General features: G+C 36.2%; 1 protein-coding gene across 4 annotated transcripts in view; it reads right to left on the bottom strand.

The window, feature by feature from the left end:
• Positions 1–24,589, bottom strand: part of PCDH9 (protocadherin 9) — a 667,287-nt gene that overhangs the window by 452,957 nt on the left and 189,741 nt on the right. The window lies entirely within an intron of this gene.

Genomic DNA, 24,589 nt, shown 5'->3' with positions numbered 1-24,589 from the left:
TCTCTAGACTCTGATGACTCCATAGGATTCCGCCTCTCCAAGCCTATTTCCAGCCACTTTACTGGAGTCCAACTTGACTTAATGATTCTAGATGATAAGAGAATGCAAGTAGTTAAGTCCTACTCATTTTGCAAGGTGGTGCTCAGTAAAGGGAATGCAGGAAGGCACCGCCTCTTCTGTCAGGCCACATTTTCAGAGGCATGTCACGTAGAAAAAAAGGCTCTTGAGCTCTGCAAGCAGTAGAAAGCTCACATTTATTCAGATTTGCTCAACAAAAGATAGCACAGTCTATCTAACTCTAATTGCCACCAGGTACAGAACACACCCAGGAGGAGGCAATAAATCAGATGAACAACTGATGCTAATTATAGGCAGGATTATCTCAGTAGTTGTGCCATATTCTCCTACTCCACTTCCAAGCCATCACTGAGGTAGACTGTACAGAGAGAGAAGGTTGTTTCTGATTGCTTAAAAACTTCCCATGGGAAGTATCTTCTTCAAGAAAAAAGAAGGTTTCTCAAGGGAATTTGTGAGCATGGTGACATTCTCTGCTCTGTGTGGGTGCCCTGCATCTACCAGGAAAGCCTGTCTTGTTACTGTCTTGATCTTTGTGTAGTGGATCTGTACCTGGAAAAATAAGCATGAAATGAAGTTTTTTTCTAGTTCAGTAGCATTTTTACACTTACATTACACCACAGTAAACAATTACACACTTTGCAAGACAGTGAAAGGTGTGAAAGGTGTTTTTACCTCCTCTTCACTGTTTCTCAGCAGAACACAAGTATAAAACCGATGCCAACTGCCTGCAGTAAGAATCACTTGTCTCCATCCAAGAATTTCAAAGCAGTTTTCAAACTAATTCCCTCTACCTTCACTCAAAATAAACAAAACTACCCTATATTAGGATATAGTCAAACAAAGCAAGCCACAAAAAGTTCCCTAAGGTCAAAGATAAGTCAACTGAAGAAACTCCTATGTCTCCAATAGATCTTATTCCCAAACCCTTATGTCACAGCTGCGCTTTGTAATGGCATTATCCACAAAGGCCCTAATTTCTTTTTCTATGTATTGCGGTCGCTCCATCTCTCCCTTTCCTTTTCTGCGGGCCATAAAAAGACACACTAATCCCCCTCTCATACAAATGCCTGTTTTTTCTGACATTCTGATGTTTATGTAGATGTGGGTTTGTATTTCTTCCCTTTTCCTCACAGTGGGTGAAGCTTAAGTTATCTTTATCTTGAATGATAGGATAAACACAAAAGCAGAAAGAAACAAACAAGATAAAAAAAAAGAACAAGATAAGCAACAGCAAGAAGTTTCACAAATCTCCTCAAATGATGATGCTGGGCTATGACAAATCAGGCTTGCATAGATTCTGTCATAAGCTAGCAAAAAGACAATGCGACTTTTAAAGGTCATCCCTGTTTTCAAAACTCTGCATTAAAACAAGATGTTGCCTTTAATTGTATTTTACTGGCAAATAACTGTGTTCTTGCCTTTTTCAAGTGCTGACAAGAGTCATGTGCATGTGAAAGATGGTTGCCACTTTTAGGGTAGCTAAATTTCATAAAAAAACAAACACCAGTTAAGAAAGCAGCAGCACTTCTGTTATGAGATGGTGCCATTTATCTCTTACAGGGACCAATCGGATCATGTTTTCTCTAAAATACCAGTCAAAATTTCCAACCCTTTTCAGAGAAAAGGTCATACTCAGCTTTCACACATGCTTATATTCAGCTACATGTGAATTAAGAACTTACTAATGCACAATTACCCCTCCTGTAGGTGCCCTCCAGCAGGTACTTCTTTTTAAATCACATTAATTGTTATGCTCAAGTATGGCACTAGCTAATCATATCTCAAGTTATGTAATTTCATAATAAAAATCCTCTCTAAGCACATGGTATTCATGCTTACCAAGTGATTTCAAAAGTGTAATTCCAATGTTGTAACAGTAAGTGCAGAATAAAAAAGGTTTAAGTATTTTCTATATGTTCCATGGGAACTAATCTTAAAATTTTCTCCTCCATGAGACTTTAGCAGACAGACATTGTTCTTTTCTCAATGCCATTTATTGCAGTAAACTAGTGATTGCTTATCATAACTGGTCCATGTGTATCATGAAGATGTGATGACCTCTGCCCTTAAGTCCCTTCCTCACTTCTTCATCGTACAACCTGTCAACATCAGGAAATTCAAAGCATAACAATTATGACACTTAGAATCAAAACCATTTTGCCATGACCCAATTATTTTCTTCAGAAACAACAAACATTACCAAGTCAATACTTTGTGAGAAAGAAAGCTGAACTGGATCTCAGAACAGCACAATAGAAGAACCATGGTGAGATGTATGTGCTATCAGCCATACAGGGACTTAAATTAGAAGTGATCTTATTATGCAAACAGTAGTCTCTGGTATGCAAATAAATGCCAACAAAGCAAAACAAAGGACTCTTGAATAGCACCAGCTGCTGCTGGCAGTCTAGAAATCATTTCTTACAAACACTTAAAAATAAACAAGACACACAGACCCATGCTGAACATGATTGTCATATATATACCTAAAGTGATCACTGATAGGACAAGAATGCTTGTAAAATCCAAAGGTCTACAACAACTTGTGGCCCTCTAATATCACACATTCTAGTTAATCTACCTGTCTTGCCCCTGGGTCATCACCACCAACACAGCTATATAGGCTTTCATTAAGGTGGCAGAATTTAATTGCATAAACCAGTTTACAAAAGCAGGGTAACCTAATATACATAGGAGTAAACTTGAAGCAGAGAACAGACCCAAAGGACAAAGGACAGAAAGTGCTGGTTTGAAGTTTTATTAGAAGCCTTCATTTACTTTTCCTCTGACCCCCTACTAAAATAGAGAGGAATACATGTAGTTTTGAGAACAGCCAGGAGCCAGTACCAAAGAAGCGACTCTAAGTCCCCTTTTGTTTTAGAGCTCTTGCAGCAGCAATACTGAATCTGCATTACAATGCTTTGCCTCTGGGCAGCAGCAATACCATAGTATACTACCTTAACTATAAATGTTTAATCACTGCCTATGATCTCAGCACAGTCCACCAGTTTCATTTTGTGAGCATGGGCCAAGCTGTGCAGAAATATCCTAAATCAAGGTTTAACAGCATCAGTTAGAAATTATTCTGGCTGTGAATCCTCTTATCTCCTCTTATTCATACTACCCAGCTCTGAAAGCAGACTGTTTTTGCAGCACAACTGTTTTACCTAAAGATGCACCCCACAATGCAGAGCACGTAGACAAGCAAATTAACTCCCAGTCACATTAATGTTATCTAGACTTCAGTGATATCCATACTCCTACAAGCTACAAAGCCAGCTGTCTGTTTTCTCTGAAGCTTAAAAGTCATAGTAGGACCCAGAAAAAGTGAGAAAATGAGACTGATCAATTTCATTTAAACAATGCTGGTTTGTGTAAAAAGAGGGTTTCTGGTAAGTAAAAAAGAGATTTCCTTATTCACTGGAAGACAAGGAAAAACTGGAAACAAGGCAGGATATAATGGGAAGGTCCATTATGTGATATGTTAAACTGAATATTCAGACCCCTGGGGCATAAATATGTAACAAACTGACATTCAACATCCTGTAGGCTAATTATGAGCAACTGCACTAGAAATCCTGAGTGAACTATTCACCTTCTGCATTGACAGAAATGCACTGGCATAACCTGACTTTAATAAAGGATTGATATCTCCAGCATCGTGTTTTAATGAATTCTGATTTGATATTAGTAACAGCTTGCCCCATATTAGTGTACTGGTGATGGCTTCCTACAGTTTCTCTTTGAAAATGAAATTAAATTAGGGCCATAGAACAACAGATTTTGTAAACTCTAGTGAATAATCTAAAAGACTGGCACTGATCTATAAGAAGTCTATAGGATATTAATACAAGGATAATTTTGTGACTCAAGTTAAATAATTAATTCAGTGGCTGTGAAATGGGTGCTAGGGATTAACATGTGCCTATATTTTAGACAGTTAACTGGATTTGCAAAATATAACAAAACTGCATTAGGCAAAGCCCTTCACCAGGTAATGCTATTTTCTTGGTACTTCATCGGATGATTCTCCCGTGCATGTGTGCAATTTGTGCAGATCTTTTAGTAGTCATTTAGTTGTTTTACCTGAGTTTGGATGACATATCTCTGAGCAACCATTGCATGATATTTGGAAAATTACTGCATTGTGAACCCCACTGCTTCAATGGAGGCTACAATCTACTTTTCAGAAGTGTCCTCCCAGTTGCTCCCACAAACATGTGCCACAGATCTGATCAGCTGCTTTCACACAAGAAATTGCTTCATTCTAATTAATGGTTTGTGATTCTTTGCTACATATGTTTTTCCACTCTAGCAAAATGGAGTTGCAAGAGATTTTACTGGTAGAGGGCACAATTATTCCTTCTCTCAACCAACAAGAGAAAGCCACTCAAATATCTGATATGTAAAATTATTATCTTTATTTAAATATTTCCAATTCAATACAGGCTTTGTACTGGATTATTCCACTAATTTTTACATTATATTCCACAAAACAGTTTGAGGTTTATACATTGCCCTTTGTCTTATCTTATATTCCACAAAACAGTTTGAGGATTATACATTGCCCTTTGTCTATCGCTTCATTAATATCTATCTTCCTTTAGAAACTAAAACAAGCGACAAACAAACAAATAAAGAAAAAAAAAACACCGACTCCCTGATTAGGTACAGGCCTCTTACCTCTTATTTTCAAAGGTAAAAAATAAATAGGAGAGTCAGTAAGAAAACCTTGCAGTGTTTGTCTGCTTTCAAACACCATACATCTTGCATAACAGGTCAAGCTTTTAACTTAATTCTACACTCTGCTCAATGTAACAAGACAAAAAGACAGGGGCCCAGATTCCAGCACCAAAAAATACCATGTGATGCATTTTGGAAGCCCAGTCTTCTCACCTCTTCCCTCCACTGAAAGCAAGGGGCATACCTGTTTTGATATTGTTGTTGTGAAGTGCTCATTAAATTATTGCTCATAGCAGGGGGCAAGGATACTTTTGACTAAATCTGTTAGCCAGCCTCCTGCAGTGACTCTCCTCTGGATGCCCCAGCAGGCATCTCTTTGATGTGCTTATAATAAATGGAATACAACTGGGAGAAATCAGAAAGGGCAATGTTGACAACTGTCATAGCAGGTTACAGCTTGAATGGCAACAGAGCAGAAGGTCTCTCCTCTCTCTGTTACTCTCATACCTCAGATCTCCTTAGCATCATTTCTGGTAGGCATCCAATCTCCATTAGCAAGAGATTCTGGAAAATTGCATTTCTTCCTACATTCTCTCTCTCTCTCTGCTGTAAATCTAATGCACTGTTCCAGGTCTTCTAGATTAAATGGTTTTGCAACTCTAACAGCATATCCACCATGATAGGAAAAGTGCCAAGATATAATTGGTGATGCATAACAGAAATTACAAGCAATATTAATGGAGGATATATTTCAAGAAAAGAACTATTTTCATTCCAGAAGCATTTTTATACCATTAGGTAAAGGGCAAAAAAGTTAACGCTACTAAATATGGTATAATTCCTCAGCAACCATTTTTATCTGCTGAATGCCATATATTTATGCCATACTGCAAATTGCCTTGTAAATTGTCTCATTATGTCAGCACTAAAAAATTTGGAATGTATGACAACTTTAAAATATTGAATAATATCTGAGAGTTTTGCATATTGCTTCATATATTGTGAAAGCCCTTTTTTTTTTTAAATCAAACTTTTTATGCATTAAAATACACATGCAGACTCATTTAATTAGTAATAGTAACTGTACATTCCCCTGAAGACAGGAAAATTATATCTCATCCCTGTTGCAAGCATTTCAATATCTAATAATGTTTTCAGCTCTTTTTAACATGTTCCTTTGCAGTATCAACTTTTAAGATGAAGGCTTAAAACCCTTAAAGGCTTAAAACTTAAAAACAGTTAAGACACATAACAAAAGCTGTTTGAAGGCTAAATACAAAAAACAAGGAAACAAAATAAAGAAAAGTTAAAGAAAAAGAGATTTCACACACAGCTCCCCCCCACTACCCCAGTCTAATGAGATGAAAGGCAAAAGGTATTTGATTTGAGATTTCATTTTTTCAAATCAGTCCAGGAAATTCCTTTTATAGCTGAGGCTGATGCTGCAAAATCCAACTGGCTTTTAGGAATCCTAGATTCAATGATCCTATGAAAAATGCCCACCACATTAGTAGGAATTAAAGCATTTCCAACTGAAGGATGCCAAAACGTAAGCTAATACTGAGCAGTAGTAGATATTGTGTTCTTGTTCTGAATGACAATTTGGTGCATGTGTGAGACAAGCCTGAGGCCTAACCAGGACTTCCCACAGAGAGGGGGAACAGCCAGCATGGTATAAGCCTCACAGCAACACTTTCAAGTGCTGAAGTTCAAAAATGAATCTCAGACTATATGTGGTAGAGAGGACACAGGGACAAAAAGAATTAACCCTCCAAAGAACAATGTTAAGTTTTCACTTTTCAAAACGTTTCTGAAATCCATAATTTATAGAGTAAGTGAAGAATTTACAGAAGAGGATAAAGTACTGATAAACAAAAACATACCAGTGATGAAATCATAGCACTGTTAAACTGCATAAGGGCTTGTGCCAAATTTGAAGAGTAAAGAGCAATTTCAATAGTTTCCACAAGAATGAATCATGACAAACTATCTAGGGATTCAATTTTACTCAACACATGCAAACACAGAGAAGATTATATTCTTGGACATTGGGGAAATTGTTTGAAATGAGATGTCACCTATTATTTGAAATCACTCTGTTAATACACCATTACGTTATTTTCAATGGCCTTAAATTTTACTTTTATACTATTTAATTGGAAATTCCAAGCTAACCTAAGTTTGCCTATCACGTTCCTGTCTATCAAATCAGTGTAATAGCTATTTTAAGCTCATCCACGTGTGGAAGATCACTGATGCTGAAAAAGTCACTTCACTGAAATATTTGTGTAATTAATTCTCAGGACCAACTGAAACAACACTAAACAAAAAGAGCAAAATACAATTATAAAGCAATGGTATTTCTCATCTCGGCTAGGGATTATAACTTCTATGTGCCTGTGTAGGTTCTCAGTGTGCACCAATAGACTTTTCCTCCATGTTCACAATTCCATCTCCAGCTATCTGTACTGCACACATATACTGACTTACACACTAGCCAGACCAGAACTGGGAGGCACATCCCAAAATTTTATACTTGCTTTTGACACAACATTATGCTATCTCAAAAGTTGCCAGAGATAAAAGACTCAGTAATCAAATCCACAGAAGTTATTATAAGGGAGAGGAATTGAAAGCCAAAAGATCTCTGACTTGGAATGCAGGTGATATCAGACTCATAAACAATTGTCTTTCCAAAATCTGATGCAACACAATTGCCTCCAGCTTCCCTTATAGCAACAAAGATGCTATTTCTCTATCTGCACATCAAAGCATTCCATAAGCATCAGTAAGAAAAATGGCTCAGATTATTTACTCCAGAAAGATGCTAGTCAGATGAAAGGTGCTGAGGCACCACTATCCACACTGTCTCACTGTATGGTATGAAAGGCTCTACAAGCAAATAGCCTGCTGAAAATCTGGTGATTTACTGTTATATTTGTTTTCTAAGAATCTCCTTAAATCTCCTATTCTTTTCCAAAATGTTTTCCTGAAGAAAACAAAATTACTAAGATACTCCTTCGATTTTTGCTTACCATGAAAAGTAAAATCATACTAGGAGTTGGCTGATTTCAAAGCCAGCTTTTCTTTTTTGAGTTGTTCCAGAAGAAAAATAGAAAAAGAAAACAACTCATATTTTAGCAAAAGGGATTCAAATATGACATGAAATGTAGATTTGCAAAATTCTGAATATTAGTGATTTTTCTCTGACATAAAAATGTACTGAAGGAGAATCTTAGAACCTAAAATCAGTTACCAGCAAAAACTTAGATTAAAAAGTTAGGTGAAAAGTCAGTACAAAAGAAATAAAAATATAATTTTATAAATAGCAACGAACCTTAAAAATCTCATATGATTAAGCTTTTAATTTTTTTGCATTTGCATAGCTGTAGTCACAGCCACTTTCTTAACAGCTTCAATGGCTTAAGGTTTCAGCATTATACAGAAATTCTAGCAGAAAGGATTGTCTGAATGCTCCTTTATCAATTTAAGAAGAAAACCTTCCAAAACACATACAGTAGTCTTTTAAATTAAGGTTGCTGGTTTTCTACTGTAGAATCACAGAGTGGTTTGGGTTGGAAGAGACCTTAAGGATCATCTATTTCCAAACCCACAGCTGTGGGCAGGGACACCTCCCACTCCACCATACCAACCTGGCCTTGAACACTTTTGGGGATGGGGCATCCACAGCTTCTCTGGGCAACCAGTTCCAATTCCTCACAACCCCCACATAAAGAATTTCTTCCTAACACCCAGTCTAAGCTTACTGTCTTCCAGTGGCACTTAGAATCACATAAATTCCTGTAGGTGAAAGAATGAACTCTCAACATGCGTGACAAATATAAAAATGGCAGTATTTTAGGTAACAAGGTGAGAGGAGAGAAAAGAGTAAGGTTGCTTTTAAGGCAGCAGTGATTTGGAAGGTTGTGACACGCACTGAAATCAAAACAGTTTGTCTAATGCAAGCCAAGGATTGATCTTCTATGATAGGTATTTTTATAAGATGTTATTCAACCAAAACTCCGCAAAATTTCAAAATAACAAATCCAGCTCTAGTTTTCAAGATCTTGTCTGATTTTAGGAAATCTTTATATCAGCATGTACCAAAAAGTATTTCAGTGCCTTTAGCTGAGTAACTTTGATCTCTGCAAGGTAAAAAGTTTGCTGTGAGATTTGTTCTTTTCCAATTAGCTTGAAATTGCTTCTGCAATTTGGCCTTGCCAGCAGGTAGATGGCCTGAATTTTGAGTTAGTATGAAATTCATCTCTTGCAAATTCTATGTGTAGATATGTGACCTCTTCATTTTATGAATATTTATCTCTCAGATAATGATTGTACCTATCTTAAGTATTTACCCAGTTCTCTCAGAATCAACCAAACTTATATCAGAAAGCAAAATCCAACAGGCAGCTGGATTAGATTGCCCTTGTGGGACCCTTTGAACTGAGCCAATCTTTTTTGTTTATTTTAGAATGATAGTAGCATTAATAGCCATTACTGCAAATACAATATTAATAATGCTGACCACAGAATGTACATAATAGGTGCCTATTATAAGATAATCAAGCTCCAATTTTCCATGCTCCAAAACCTAGAAATTGAAACGTACTTTGAAAGTTTAGATCTGGTATTTTTCTTAGACTTTCAGAATAATATCAAGAATTTCTATAATAATCATAATCCTATTTTGTGGTATTTCAATTAGTTAAAGTCACTGAAACCACTCTTGTTCAAATTCAGAGGCAAAAGAAAATATATGTTGAAAATGAAAAGTATATTTTCAGCTACACTGGAAGTTGAAGTGCTTTTTATAATTTAATAGGTAAAGAAAATACATTTTTATGATAAAAAGTAGATATCCTTGTATAAAACTACAGTTTAAAAAATATTGTATCAGTTGCTGTCAAACCCTGAACTGTCAACCACTTTACACAGCTGGGGCAGAACCTTCATTTTAGAAATCATTAGTTGTTCCCAAATCTCACCCCAATATTTGGTTATTTAGCAATTACCAACTAGATTTTGGGACAACATGATTGAACTTTGCTTTTCTCTCTCATTCCTAAGCTGCCTTAATACTCATTCCAGGAACAATATGCACCAGCACTGAATACAGCCCACTATTCTATATCAAGCCCTGCAAAGACAAATTAGTGATTTAAAGGTAATACTGCTGTTCTGAAAGATACAGCATTGAGGGTCACTCTGCTGTTAGATGTTTATTTGCTTTGCCAGACTTCAGAGACTGAATAACTCACTGGATGAACTGTCATGAGTTTCATTGTAAGGAGAGCTATAAAAATAGTCTAAGCTATGATTTGAATGCAAGGAATTAAAAATGTATATGTATTATGCATGTAATGTAAAAACACATTAATCTTAGCAAGCACTATGTTTTTATGAGTAAACCCCAAACTGATCAATGAGACACAAATGGAAAAGTGAATATGACTTTGGAAAAGAGGAAAAAAAATGTCCTCATACTTACGCAAAAATAAAGATCTATGTTTTTTTTTAAATGTAATAATGATTCTTAATTTCATTATCGTTTAAAAGACTTTATTTCTCCTTACTGTTTTACAACAGTGAAAAAGGACTTTCTTACTTTTAATAATCTCATTTGGATAAATTAGAAGATTAACTGAAAAACCAGATAAGATACAGCTCGCTCAATTTGTTTAATAGAAATATTCTTTTAAAAAATTTTTTCTCGCATTTATGTAAGAATGATATATATGAGGAAGAGAAAAAGTAAGAATCACTTTTACTTCACAGATGTGAAATTAATTACAGAGATAAGTGAGCTACCAAGGGTTATTCAAAATTTTTATGAAAGTTAAGAGACTGAGCACCAGATCTCAGCTCAGTGCTTTATCACAGCATATAATTTTTGAGTGGCACAGCATCATATCTATTATATGACTAAAAACATACATACTTACAGCCACCTCTAAATATGCAACCTTTTTCATTGAGAAGCAAACAAAAAACCCAACCCACAAGCAAATATCAGCAGAAAGAAGAATAATTTTTTATGTAAATGATGAACACATAATATTTCTTCTCTTGAGAAATTCACGGGCTATCAACAGAATTTTGACCACAGTATCATGCATGGAAATTCTTACAAATGAAGTACTATTCAAGAAATCCTACTTACTTATTCAAAATTCTGGATGTAAGCTCTCACTGAGCTTATGGGATGCATTTTAGACACACGGATAGACTCCAAGGGATTAGACACAAAACCTACACTGGCATGGGGGATACAGAAAGGAAGTACTGTGCTGTGAAAAGTATACCAATTCATAAAGGATGTTGCTCACAGAAAATGGCAAGGCTTCTTTGTCACTCACATTTATGGGAGCTTGAGACATATTTAACTCTGCATCACATTAGTTAGATGCAACTCCTCTACTGATCCTCATCACTGGACACACATTCCCTTGGTTGTCCATGACAAGCCTTTTGCTTTCAGCACCACTGTGCACTTGATCTCAGTTTCATAATGGATAAAAAAGACCATGCTAGAATAAGCAAACAAGGTCAGTGATTTCTGTGTGAGCCTTTTATGTGTATACATTGTCTAAGCCCAGCAGCTGTATAGCAACACGACACGCTTTCAGATGGATCAAGGGAGAGAGTATCAGTTGCACTCCAGGATCCCTGTAGATTGGGATCAAATCCATAGGTCAAGGAAAAGAAACCTTGTCTGTTCAAAGGCATCTGGTGGGAGTATGCTGTTCCCAGGGGAGCTATGCCTAGCAGGCTAGCAAGCAAAGCCTGGTGAAGTATTACTGCTCAGCTAAAGTTAAGTTCTCTTTTGAAGTGAAAATACAATAAAAACAAACCCCAAATCCAACCATAAAATGGTCTCACACAGCTAACATAGGACCTGCATTCAGAAATAGTTTCACCCTGCATTTCTTCAGTTTCTAATAGCATGGTCCCTTGCCATGGGATAGGAGGTGTTCAGTGCAGGAACTCCTGAATATATTTCATTCTTTGACCTGAGGCTCTGTAAGCATTTTCAATTACTGCAATTCAGTGTATGACAAGGGGGAAATTTTTAAGAAATTATACTAGCTCTTCTTATTAGCAGCTACTCCAAAGCATGAAGAAAAAGCTGTAAATTTGAACTTAAATCTTCCATGTGGAAGCATGTTGCCTTATCACCGAATCACTACTTTAGCTTCCCTTCTAATGAATTCACTTCTGAGACTTTGAGGATAAAGATACACATAGCAGATACACTGTTCTCTCTTTATTAAGAAAAAGGTCTTGTTTCAGCCTTAATTGTATTCCCTTCAAACAGGAGGAAGAAATAATTCAAACCAAACCTAATCCAAATATCCTTTAACCCTGATATTAAGAGTTCAGAATCCAGGCAAAATATTTTTTGTGTTGATTGGTGATCTACTACAACAACGATCTGCTTTCAAAAAGACACAGGGGGAAAAAATCTAAATTAATATACAGCAGTTAAAACACAGCTGAAGAATACTAAAATCAACCAAAATAAAAATTAAGAAAGAACCTATTTGTTTATCCAGTCCAGGCCTTTCTAAATCACACTTTCTTTTATTATGAAAAGGAATGCATTGTAACATAAACCTATGCAGTACTTCCATTTATATGAAAGTATAGGAAAAGCATTAGAAATTAGTAGAAAGGAATTTTCTTCCTTCAAGGAACAAACTAGGTTATAGTTTGCATTTTAAGAATGGGTACACTTTTTTCTGAGGTATAATGAAGCTGAAGGGAAAACCAAAAGAAACACAACACCCCTAAAACACCAACAAACCAATCAAATTCCCAGAAAGCCAAAAAAAACCCCAAACAAATCCCTCCCTCTGCCAAAAAACCAGAACTCATACCCAGCTCTCAACGTATTATAAGGTGCAAATCCCCAGGAGACCCATTACTGATGTGGTGTAAACTGTACAACAGCTCCTACCACTCACATTTGATGTGAGCATGTATCCATTATATCAGTCCATTAAGGACTGCCCAATCCAGGAGATTCTGAGTAAGTACTTCAGCAAATAGCTGCCACCAATTTTTCTGTGCCTACAGCACCATCAAAAGCAAATCTGGCTCGTTTCAAGCTAAGTTGGGAATTAAGCTGCAGTATTGTTCCCAGAGTGGCCTGCCAAAGTACACAGTTGCTAGACAAGCACTAAGAGTGCAGACAGCTCTGGGATCCAACACGGTTAGCAGAGAAAATGAGTGAATACTACTTTGGCTCTTTAGAGGACAGAGAATACTCACACCAGAAGAGGTTACATATCCCTAACACTGACATCTGATTTCCCTGTGAAACTTAGGAGGCCACAAGTTTTATGGTCAATACTTTCCTTCAGTTCCAGGTGGCAGCCTGCTCACAAATGAAGAATGTAGGCTGGAAAAGCCTACAATGAATTTTATGACTGTCTGACGTACCCTGTCTTGTTCCACTCTCCCCTGCTCTCAAAAATGCAGCTGAAAGAAAGCATGGTGTAGGACTGTGGTCCACTCACCAAAAAGGTAAATGATATATTTATTCTAGTTACATAGAGCAAACCTGACCATGACTGGTTGCTTTCATCAGCTCCTACATGAACGAATAACTTATATGAAGGAATATGTGCTTTTAAACCCTGCCAGCCTCTCCTGTACTGTAAAAATACATTTAGTTTCACTGGAGCCAATGAACATCCCATTCATTTAGTGGAAGCTTCAGTTTCTACCACGTTCCTGGAGCGTTTTCAACCTGAGATGCCAAAGTGTAGAGAACCATTCCCATCACCACTGACTCAGCCAGAATGAAAGACAGTGTCAGTACACATCTTTTAACAGATGGCTTCTGACTGCTTAAAAAAAAACAAGCAAGTAGGCACTTCTATAGCTGTTTATCTTCTTTTCTCTCTCAGGCCTCATAGATATAAAAGCTGCAGAAGAAAGTGGCAAGATGTCATCACTGTTTGAACACCAAGCAGAAAGAAAGCAGAAAATACAACTTTTTGGTATACTCATCAGTTTGAGTGAAAAGCTGAACATTATTTATGAGACGTGTGAGAAACAATCCATTGTACTGAAAAACGATAGTCAATCCCAGATATAAATTCTCTGCTGGTCGATAACCACTATACCCATTCCCTTAGACATGAGAATGACCTGACAGAGCCATAAATTCACACATTGTCCATTTTTCACAGAGAAGCTCCCTGCCCCAGACAGTCTGCAGTGCACCAGGCATGGCATCAGTGAAAACATTTACACATTTATTATTTTACACTGACTGCTATTCAGCTCCCCAACAACAGACAAGCAAGCAACAATGGTGATACAACCTGGGTCAGATTCAAGAACCAAGCACAGGCCAAATGGCAGTGTGACAGCCCTTCCTATCCCAACAATACTCTGGAACTCACTAAATATGGATTTCCTTTTAAGACAAAACCTCACATGAATCCATATGGTTTCAATATACACACACATGGAATAAATTCTCTACCTACAAGTTTCTTTGAGGAACCAAGCAGAAAACTCAGTCTAGACTTACTGAAAATGTTAAAAATGCCTGGCATTGACCCAAAGTCTTTCTGAAGAGCCTGACCGATAATTAGTACATTTCAGTGATTTGCCCCTTTTGGGGCCTGTGTTCTAATGGGTTTTAGAGCTCGCAAATCAGTGCTAGGATTTGTTCTGTGCATTAACGTGCACAGAGTGCTAAGCTACTTATTTGTAATGATACTGTTCCTGTAGGAAAGCCTGCCTTGATTGCTAATGATACTTGAGGCTCTTAATCTTAAAACAAGGAGGGAAAGAAACTGCAGGGTGTGGCATAGTCTGCAACACAGTTTATCATTTCCTGAAAATAAAAACCTCATTTAATTCCATTGATAGCACTCAGAATATTATAATAGGCATTTAATTTCCCAAACAAATAGCGTTTTAAGAAGCTGAAGCAATCTCTTAAATTACACTATTTTCATTGTTTATCTTTGCTGTTGATGTTTTTTAAAGCTAGGACCTATTCAAAAGTGATTTATTTGAAAGAATAATTTGAAGCAACATGCTCTTACTTTCCACTACTCTCAAATAATGTTTTTTAAAGCATAAATAAAAAAAACTAGAGTAATATCTTATTCCTCTTCAAGATTAAACATTAAAGACTGCTGTAAGATCAGCAATGCACTGCCGCCTAATAGTATACACTGTTGAAACATTAATTGCTTTATTGACTACAATTTTACAACTTCTCATTCAGCCCAAAGTGCCCTTGCTGTGAACTCACCAAAGAATTATCAGGTTCAATAATCTAAATTATATTCATTAATACAATAATAGATATATATAATAAAAAAGAGCAACAATTACTTTCAAACAAAGTAGAATTAATGACTTTAGTAAGACTGATTTTACATATCAAAAAAATGCCTAGATAATCAAAACTTTCAATACTCAAAATAATTTTTTCCTTTGAACATCACACGATAAAATAAACTGGAACAATAAGTGTAAGGCATATTCGTATGCTAAAAAATGTTATGACATACAGAGGGGAAAAAAAGTATGAAATACAGGCTGACTGATAAGGTATGATAAGATAATGTCATAACAGATTTTCCTGTTGCTTTAAACATTTTATATATTTCATCCCCACCTCTCAAAATATTTTTAAAATATAATTTAAAGAAATAAATAAAAAAATATTTGGTATGACCAATCCAATATTTGGATTTCAAATAGCCAGTTTGACAAATTCTCTGCAAAACATCAATTTTAATTTTGTCACAATTCAGTTACAGTCTTGAGGCTACACAGAAGTTGCAGGAAAGGCTCTGAATTCCTTCTGAGTAACCAGCATTTTAACACAGATGTATGCACACACACCTGTGCGACCTGAGCACAGCTCTTCATCCATGGGATGAATTATCTTTACCTTTTGGAGACAAAATGTCAGTTAATGTACAAAAAATGATGCCAAAAGGATGTGATGTAAGAAAGATGTATTTATAGCCATACATGCATACATATAAAATGGAATACCAGTGACTAAACAAAATCAGTAGAGGAAAAGCCTCTACAGATACACAGAACTAAGATGTGAACTCAGCTGAAGGGACAAAAGATAAAAAGGACAGAATTAAATGTTGCAATAAGACACTGAAAGGAGGTCAAGGTACTTAGTGAATCAGCTGCTGACCTCATATCAAACTCAGTCCTAATCATAGTGAATGAAAATTGTTGTTTGTAGATGGCTGGAAAAGGCTTTAAGCCACAAACTCATTCCAATATTCCACACAAAATACTGGAGAAGATATTATCATCCTCTAGCCAACTCATTGAATTGTCTAGCTGCAAATCGTATAAAATCATCCTGCATTTTCATTTACATTAATTACCAGTCTATATCTAAATGGAGATGCAATTATATTTCTAATACATAAAATCCATTCTTAATTTAATGGTTTAGATGTCATGTACATAGCTAAGGTAAATAACCTTGTTATTCCAAATAAGTATCAGAGAGCTTCTTGTCCTTCTGAAATTACTGGAGGTAGTGCACAGGGAGGTAGAAGAATTTGGAATTTTAGGTATGTTTCAGACTTTAAAAGGTCAGGTCCACTGAGAGCATAACTCTGAGAAAATTTCCCTAAATCTAGCATTTATGGAAAGAGAGATATCCACATGCATTCTGACTCTACCGTCCTATTCTTAAAATATTCATCTACTCATACACTACAATATGTTAAGTTTTGTCACAGGCATTTTTGGACCCAGTTACTCACCTGTATGCGTCATCATCCTAGATATTTCCTCACTAAATGTCTAATTTTGCACGTAAGCTACTTCAAAATGGTTGCATATACACTGTCAAAATATCTAAATGCCACATGCCAAAAACATCTCCCAAGTTATAATGCTTGTTATTGTGCTTGTCAGACATGCCTGATTGCTCCCAATTAACTCAGGCACTGTACATAAGACCAAACTGGCTAACATAGAATTTGGATTGTTAAGCAAAGATGCCAAGATAGTATCCTGACACCCATCCCAAAGTTGAAGGTGAAAATCCATTTATCAAAGAAAAAAAATTCCTTCAGTAGTCAGCTGCCTGTGGGAAACCTGAAATGCCCCTAAGCACTGGCCTTGGTGGCAAGTCTGCCTGTGTTCTCCATTAACATCTACAACAAACCCACTTGATGATAAGGAAAGGTCACCAAACGTGGTGGCTGCTGTCTTGGTTACCATCAGAGTCAGTTGTTCATACTGCTTGTAATCAGGCTAAAACTTTCTGAGGCTTTGCCATCTGGAAAATTTTGCATAGCATCTCTAATAACTACTTTCATTTTATTTCTTTTTTGACTATGACAACATTTGATTCAGCAACAGTTTGGAAGCAAACCTGCCAATTCCCTTTCTTACAGGTGATCTTTACAGGCAATTCAAAACATGATTTTTTTCCCCCCCTTTATATCCTTTATTTTTTTTTTTCCTCTAGACTAAGCTGTATTAGAGATTAATTCAGAAAAACAGGTATATAACATGGGAAAAAAAACAAAAAACAAAACTCTGAATGTAGCAGAAATGAGAAAATGAGAAAAGACTACAGACAAATCTCTCTCTGGCCTATGGTGTCTCTTCCTCCTGCTTTCTCTCAGATCACCTAGCTTACAATAGCTTGCCTATTGCAAATAACATAATAGAAATTACTGTCCCTTAGGGAAGAAAAACAACAAGAAAAATAAAGAGCAACCTTTTCCTCCATCATTCATTCCTACGATTGGTTGCACGTCAGTTTCCTGCTCTGCCCAGTAAATTTCAAGTCTCTGTTATGTGGCAAGTCCCATCATTTTTTGTAAATTTTCTTTTCCCTCTCTCCTCCTATCCAATGTCTAGCTGCTCCCAGAAAAGGGGTAAATACTCTCATTGTAGATCTACACCTGAGGAAAAAATGCAAAGGCCAGATCAATGCAAAATATTACATTCTTTTAAGTTGCAGAGTCTATGAATTTCATCTTCTTTTGGTCTGGTTTTGTTATTTTGGTTACCCTAATTTAATTCTTCTTGAGGTTTCTGGTTCAACTTGAGGTTTCTTCTTGTTTAACTCTTTTTCTCCAGTGTCGTTAAGGCTATGTATACCACCAGTTTTGTAATGGTTAATTCCATCTTTTTATTATTATTATTATTATTATTATTATTATTATTATTATTATTATTATTATTGTTATTATTATTAACATGACCACAAAGCAATTGGACAGAACATCTTAGATTTTTCATACATACACTGAATTGTGCTGTTCAAAAAGCATTGTTGGTATCTGCAATATCTAAACTTCTGTAGCACAGATGTAATATAGTGGATCCATTTCAGCTGTTGTCTTACATGGCATGAAGCACAAACACATCCACAGACAGGCTCCTGCTGATGGGTACTAGCCAGGGGTATTGAAAACAGTTTGTATGTCATCCAGCAGTCCAAGACAGCTTTACATTGGTGTAACTACTATGAAAATGGAGTTTCTAATAGTCTACAATAGTGGGAATATGCATATATCTATGAAAAAGTCTAGCTCACCAATTTAATTTCATTTTTTTTAGTGCAGTCAGTTTGGCTCAATTAATCACTTTTATTGCATAGTATGTCTAAATAGTGCCCTTTATTGGGCAATATACTAAAATAACTGCTTGATGCTGCTGCTGATTTAACATGCACCATTTCCCATTAAATACTATAGCTAAAAAACAGCTTCTAAAATTTAGATTTCATCATCCAAATTTTATTTCCATATGTGTAAGCTCCTTAAGAAACTATGTAATTCATCCTCTAGCTAATTTTTAATAGTGATGAATGCAAATTCATGTAGCATGATATAAAATTAGCCCATATTCCTCTGAAGTTCCTTCACACTGCCACTTTCCTAAAGACCTGGATGAGTTTGTCTCCTCCTGTGAAACTTCCAAGAAGTTTCTAGAATACTAAAGAATACTAAAGAATACTAAACCAGTGAACACGTGCACTACTACTGATACTTAAAATATCATCTGAATTTATATTATTCCTGCAAGTGACAGTGTCCTATCTCAAACTGTTGATTTACCAGATACTGCTATGAACTTCTTCATGACCTGAATTCTTTGACCTATGACCTATTCCTAAAAACAAATCAAGAAAAAAACAATAGCAAAAATACTTTTTCTTTCTAAGAAACAAAGAAAACCCACCCCAAAACAAGCAAAAAACCCTGAAGCCACAACCCCAAAGCTCACCACTTAAATATTATGATATTTAAATCTGTACCCCATACGTAGGTTATCTTTAATGTTAATATGATTTAGCTCCAGATTTGTAGCTACACCTCTGCAGGAAAGCAAATGTTTTCTTAGGAAGAGCAACAAAACACTCATGGAAATATTTTGCTATTCTTATTGTTTCAAAACCATTTAGTTGAATAAATAAAGCAGCTCTCATTCACAACATGATGTATTTGATAAGGAAAATAAGAGCATCCGTTTTGGAAAGACAATAAGCTCGATAACTTTTATTAGTGTTTGATGACAGTCAATTTCTGTATACTTTGCCTTGCAAAGATTTGATGGTACCTTAACTGAATCTGAAAAACATCAGAGACTCTCAAAGCTAGTCAGAAAAAAAAATACATCTAGAAATATCATAATAGATTTCTCAGCAAAATGTTCATTTTCATTCTTCTCTGGAGATATGGAAATTTGGATAAATACAAATAAAAAAGATTGAGTTTAGGGAATGAACACCAAATGCTTATCCATGCTATCGTCCCTATCAGTAATCAGGAAAAGCAAAGGAAAGAAGATCAAAAAAGCTCTCTTTTCTCTCCTTCCCTCACATCTTCCCCTTTGCATACTACATTGTCACATATGTCACAGATCCTCTGGTATCTGAAGCAAGCAGAAATTTCCAGCTTAAAAAAAATGACACACAATTTCAAATGTTTGCAGAGTTGAGGTTACACTTCATTACTAATCAAAAATTTCCAGATTTTATTCAGAACTTCTGCATAAAAAGCTGATTTTCATCCAAAGTGTAATCCTATTCTGCAAATTGCATTCATAAACAGTATGGAACACTTTTGCATTTTCAGTACACCACAGGATTCACTATCAAATTTCCTGAATTTACAAGTCAATATACAGTCTTTCAATTTATCTGGTCTTTGCAGACTCAGCATGCTTCTTGTAAGCCAAGCTGTTGTCCTTCTGGCTTTGAATATTGCTGCCAGCACTAAAGATTTGGCAGACCAAACCCCTCACCCAGTAGACACAGCACAGAGAACTGGGGTGTGCTGACCATTCCCAGATGAACTGATACCTCAGTTGGTAAGCTAAGTGAAGCTTCAGGCTGCTCTACAAAGAAACAAGTCAATTTACTGCACCTTTCTATCATGTTCCTCAATGTTCTAGAAACATAGGCCATCTATATAAATCCCACAAACACACACAGCACACCCCCATCACCACTCCTTAATGTACTGAATTTCTCCTTAATTTCTTTCCTTTTCCAAATGAAAGATGAAATAATGATCATAAAAGAAAACAGAGGGCAGCATGTGATAAAAGTTCTATTCAATCTGTTTTTCAGAGTAATGCTGTGTGTGCTTAAAATACCATCTTGCCTCAACCAACCACTTTTTGCTTCTAAGAAAAAATTTGAATGGCATGATAAGATGTCACTGCTTGCAACAGTAAAAAGGAACTGAACACAGAAACTCCAGAAGGTCTTCTGTACTCTTAAGTTCCCCACATGCTCTAAATATGCATGTTGTCTTTTATCTATATTCTGAACTTGCCCCTCAAACCAACTGTCATCCTGGATGCCTGCAGCTCTATTACCAGGAGAAAACACCAACATTATCACTAAGGATTTGCTACTGGATCAATTCTGTAGGTGCTATAAATCAACATAGCTTCAGTAACTTCAGCTAAGTGATGATGATTTACAACGCCCTGAGGATCTGGCCCTCTATCTTAATTACTTCATTAATCTGCATATTCCTGAAAGGAGCACTAATCTTTTTTCTAAATTACTTTTACTTCAACCTACCTGTTATAAGTCTGATGTGGATTTATACAGAGTCCCTATCATACTTTCTTACTTATTTTTGAAGAAGCATTGCCCTCAGGCTGTCCATGGTCCATAAATGATCTATATGGCTGAATCAAGACTGAGCTGGTGCTTTTAACAGGTATGAATTCAATTCCTCAAGACCAATCCATTAGAATCTAAACATTATTAAGAGAATGGAGAGGAACTAACATATTTTTTTCTGTTTCAGGGAATAAGAAGCTGGCCACTGGTAGGAAGTTGCTTGATAAAGCCTCTCAAAGCCAGAGGACCACAGTGACTACCTTCTCATAATAACAAGTAGTTTATTCCCAGGAAAAGAAAAAAGTTGGTATTGAGAAGAATGGTTTATCATATTCCCTCAAGATGTCACTGAAACTAAGAGCTCAGGCAGATTCTAAGGACCTTTAGGTGTTTATGTGAAAGACCATTGACTGCTACACTGGACAGTGTGTATATATATATATTTATTTTTTTCTTTTTTTTTTTTTCCTTTTTAATAAAATAAGCTTTCTGGTGCATAACTTAGCTACTAGAAATACGGCATAAAACAAGTTCAGTGGAAATGCTGCAATGTTTCCATTTTAGAGCTTTTCATTGGTCACTGAATTTCCCTCTGATGATGTCTACTGCTAGAAAAGGACCCTGATGACCACTCCGATCCTCCACGTGATGGTCTGAAAATTGAGGAATTCAGACAGTAAGCAAAAATCTAACTGCTGCATTTTATTTGGAAACTCATTTAAAAAAATAAGTGTTGTGTTGATCCCACGTTTAAAGTGAGTCACACACATTGAATTTGTTATGTGGACTTTTAAACACTCCCAGAGTTCTCTGAAAGCAGCATTAGTACAGAAGAAATTATTTAGATGGAGTGGAAGACTTATTTTGTCTGCCTAAAACCTAATAATATTTTTTTGTAAAAGCAAATATCTTCAAAGCATTTCCTGCAGAAATATGTAGAGATTGTCTTTAAGTCAACATTTTTCAAATGTTACAATACTCTAGAATTGAAATGGCATTTTTCATAAACCTAAAATAGAATGAACTCACACTTCACATATTATACTTTATTAACAACACCAGGCTTTTAAATAGCATGTCCAACCATAAGAGATTTTTAAGGGGTGATATAAGATTCCATACCCTAAATGAACAAATATTAATACCAAATTCTAGAAGGTTACAATTATATCAGGCTGAAAGCACTACAAAAAATATAAAATGTACTTTGGAAAGGCTACAGAAAGATTGTCAGTACTCAGAAGCAAAGGTTTCTCAGATCTTTGCACTCTGCCCAACCCAAAGAACTGTTGGGCAGAGTGCAAGGAACAGGATTTTTCACTCCCAAATTCATTGAAGAAACTAGGTCCCAGAGAAGGAGAGATAAAGGTGATGATTTTATAAATGAGATAATGTTGGTTTTATATATGAGTTACATATCTAGAGAATAGGAATTAACTGAGTGTGCAATTTAAATAAAACTCACACCTTGCTGATTTCTTAAGAATTATTTCATTGCACTTCTAACCGGTAAGGAAATATAATTTCTTGTAATTCTAGTCATTTCCTCTTCAAAATTCATTTTAGGCTACAAAAGGATATTTTACACACCAAGTGAAATTCTCCTCAATAGTAAAGACTACTGTAATAATTGCCTGCCTGGCCTCTGTAACATCAGGATGGGTTTTAAAGGGCCACAAATTCATGTAAGCGTTTGTACATTATCATTCTGCATCATTGCGGTATTTGCAGTGTTATTGCTAACACCACAAAAAAAAGTTAAAAAAAACCCTCTAAACAAATTACTATACTCTTCCAATTGCCTATATAGCACCAGGTATTACTTTTAATAACTCTTTCTATAAGAGAGAATAGTTGCTAAATGTTCTGACTTCTCCCTATATATTTCCAACTTCACGGGTTTGCTCTAAATATTCTTTCTGTGCACTTACTGTACATCAAGGACAAATCTCATTATCATATCTATTCTTAATACTTATGTTCAATCAAGCCACCCACCAATGCTCCTCCCACCCTTTAGAAAATAGAATTCTTTGGGATTTAGTGACTGATCTGTAGGCCCATATGAACTAAGTTTGAATCTCCCACTATGTATCAGGGATGACTTCACTGAAATTGCAAGGGTATTCAAAGACCAAATATTAAGTGGATTTCAGCCACAGTAATATCAAGACATTTGTTAGACTAAAGGAGAGTGTATGAGGAAAAAGGAGGGGTGAAGCACTTAAAATTTCAATCTAAAATTTCCATTTTGTAATCCCTCTTCCTATCTCCTTTCTTCTCTCTTACTTCAAAAGCATATTTGTTACATTTCCTGTCTTAGCAAATAAATAAAATTTTAAAAAATTGCTACCTGATTCTCTCTTCTAGCTACAACAATCCAATTTTCCTACTACATTGCCTATCTTCTCACTTCCCAGCCACAGCCTTTTTATCTGAAGTCACTACATACTTTACTGGTAAACTATCGCTGCTCATCAGCTGCTGTGAATCACAAACTCACTGCAAAAACTGCTTATGAACCCATTGTTGGCAGGAAGCTGTTTCACAGCTTTATGCATCTCCTTATCCCAAAATAAGAGCTAAGACAGACTATACCCTCTTGGTGAGCTGCTATGCAGTAAGTGCAATTTGCATTCACTGGTCAGTGTCCATTGCTTCTCAGTGATGACTGTTCACTGTTGGGAAAAATGGTCCATGCCAGCCACTGAAATGGTGCACAGAAATGGGTCACCAATGTCTCCTGCCACAAGACAAGTAGTCACAGATTGCTCAGAGAGGTGATAGATGTTCCATCTCCAGAAACATTCAAGGACAGCATGGACAGGGCTCTGGGAGATCTGTTCTAGTTGAAGATGTCCCTGCTTATTGCAGGGTGTTAGACTGGATGACCTTTAAAGGTTCATTCCAATACAAACTACCGTATGATTCTATTGTTGTGAACCCAAATTTGAAAATGGTAAATATTGCAATAACAGCAGGTGATACTGATGAGTTGCAGCATGGCAAATCCAGCACCTGATCAGCTTACAGTAGTGAAATACCTACTTTTGTCAGGATAGACATCAACATCAAAGTAACTATTAATCAGGTACTGTCCAGACTGGAAATGAGCTACTGTCAGTTAATGATAGGTAGTACCTGTTCTAAGTACATGTAGTCCTCACAATTATTTACCTCAAGGGTAAATAATTAATTCTTATACCAATGGAGGTTTACCAGCTTTTCTCCTCTTTTTATGATCTTGTGATACCCTCATGACCAAGTTTTTCTCTTATATTTGGCTACAGTATCCTCCCACCCTCTCTCTAGAGTTTAGTACTGCAACAAAACATTTCAGGTTCATTTTCTTTCTACTGCAATAACCAACACAACTGATTTACCCAATACCTTATCTTCTTTTCTCCTCTTCCATATGGGAAGACAGCCTATGCTCTCTCTAGAGGTTGTTCAGAAAAAAACTGGAACAGCATCCATAGCTAACTGCTGCCAGGCAATGTTTACTTGCTACATCGCTGTCTGCAAGCTTAAGAGGTGGTAGTGTTGGTTTATGTCAAGAATGAGGAAGGCTAAGGAAATACCTTGATGTATCACATGCAGTATTGGTTGCCTGGGGTTGGTTTAAATTTGTAGTCTTACCCAAGGTTGTTTTCTTTAGAACCTAGATTACAAGAGATGTGGTTGTTGTGCAGAATTCCCCCTCCCCCTCCA

The sequence above is a fragment of the Erithacus rubecula genome (assembly GCF_903797595.1).
Source record: "Erithacus rubecula genome assembly, chromosome: 1".
NCBI lineage: Eukaryota > Metazoa > Chordata > Aves > Passeriformes > Muscicapidae > Erithacus > Erithacus rubecula.
This window is presented reverse-complemented; position numbering and strand designations above follow the sequence as displayed.